Here is a 2,098-nt window from a genome sequence, read left to right as displayed (position 1 = left end):
AGGAGGCCTCCACGACGCTGAGCCTAAAAGCTCAGTGAGGCTCCAGGAGCTTGTTGAATAGTGAGAATCACCCAGGAAGGAACACACCAGGCTGGTTGGTAGATAGACCTTTATTAGTCTGGCCAGGCAGCACTCCCAAAGCCAAGCAGCTCAGAGAGGCAGGTAGCTCAGAAACAGAGGCCATTTTATATAGGGCTATGGGGGGTGTGTACACTCAAAACTTACAGGAAGGGGACAAAGGCAAAGAATCATTTGATCTGAACTGATGGTCATCAGTCATATACTCGACTGTTACGTACCAGTGATCAGCAGTTCGATTATCCATTGTTCCATTTACAGCTTAGATCATGGTGTTCAGAACATTCAACTACAGGCAAGTAAGGAGTGGCGTGATTGATGTTGGGTCTCTGTGTTCACTACAGTTTCCATTTAGTTTCCCAGCTACTTCTAAGCAGTTACCTAACAATTCACAATTAATCATTAGTTATCCTATAAGGGATGGGGGGAGCGACAGTCTCTAGGTCGTTTGCTGGTCAACATGGAGTCGCTCTAGTTCAGTTAGGCTCTTATAATTTATGTGGTGAGACTGATCTGGAATTCACTGTGTAGCCCAGGCTGGTCTCGAACTCACAGTGATCCCCTCCCTAGTGCTGGGATTACAGGCGTGTGCCACTACACCTGGCTCTTTTTGATATTTATGAAGATTTAAAACTAAGAGTTTGCCTTGAGTCTCAAGGGAGACTTTGGACTTGGACTTTTTACTAATGCTTGAATCGTTAAGACTTTGGCAACTCTTGGAGATGAGCTAAATTCATTTGCATAAGGACATGTACATAAGATTTTGGGGGCTGGGCAAAAATGTTATGGTTTAGGTCTAAAACCTCCCATAAAGTCTCATGTGTGCAGAGGTGGAGCTTTTGGAAGGCGATTGGACCATGGGGACAGAACATCCACCAGTGAATTAACCCACAAATGAGTTCATCTCTGATTGTGCTTTCAGGAGGCAGGGCCTTGTCGGAGATGGGTCAGTGAGGGTGTGAACAGGAAGGGTGTATTCTTACCCCATAGTCCGGTCTTTCTCTGTTTCCTGCCTGCCACGGTTGGAGCAGTTTTGCTCCACCACACCCTCCTCCATGCCACCTCTCCCATGAAGCCAACCAACTATGGCCTGAACCCTCTGAAGCCCATGAACCAAGATAAAACTCTCCTCTTTTAAGTTGTGGCTGTTGACTGTTTTGTCCCAGCTATGGGAAACACACCAATAGAGCATGTAAATGTTTACAGTTGTTATACGTCTTCTTGGTGCACTGAACCTTTTATTAATATGTAACATCCTTATTTGTCTCTCATAAACCTTTTGACTTAGTTTATTGGTTGGTATTTGTAGGAAATATCCTTTTCCATCCTTTTACTTTAAATTTTTGTTGAAAGTAACAATACTCTGCATCTAAAATGACTCTTATAGATAGTATATAATGGATTGTTTTTTAATTTATTCTGAAAATTTCTGTCTTTTGATTGGAGAAATCGATCCATTTTCATACAAAATAATTCTATATGCCTTATAGTATTTTATCTCTAATTTCCTGTATTACTGTACTTCTTAGTGTTTAATTGACTTTAAATTTCTCATTTCCTTTTTTTGTATATTCCTTAGCCATTTTCTTTGTGATTACCATAGGAATTAATTTAACATCCTAAAGCTATAGCACTTTAATTAAAAATTATAGGATGTGAGAGTAATCTGGCTGTGACATCTGTCACCCCATTGATCACCAGGGTTGACCCAGCTGATCTGGCTGGCTGGGTAGGGCCCCTTCCTCCCTCACTCTACCATGTGTGTCCCTCCTGAAGGTGCACGCTCACTGAAAGCAGACAACCAACCTGGACAGAGGATGACTGTTTCCTCTGTTAAGGGTACTGGAGTAGATGCCCTAGAACCTCCAAATAAAATTTTGTCAGCAAAGGGGCTGGGGATAGCTAAGTGGCCGGCCTCACTGCCTTGCAAGTACAAGGTCCTGAGTTTGATTCCCTTACCAAAAAAAAAGAAAAAAAATCTGTCAGCAAAAATTCAATAGCATACACAGATTCTGCTCCT

Source organism: Fukomys damarensis, unplaced genomic scaffold (assembly GCF_012274545.1).
Source record: "Fukomys damarensis isolate Sample0158 unplaced genomic scaffold, DMR_v1.0_HiC HiC_scaffold_34, whole genome shotgun sequence".
NCBI lineage: Eukaryota > Metazoa > Chordata > Mammalia > Rodentia > Bathyergidae > Fukomys > Fukomys damarensis.
Note: the sequence above shows the minus strand (reverse complement) of the source record.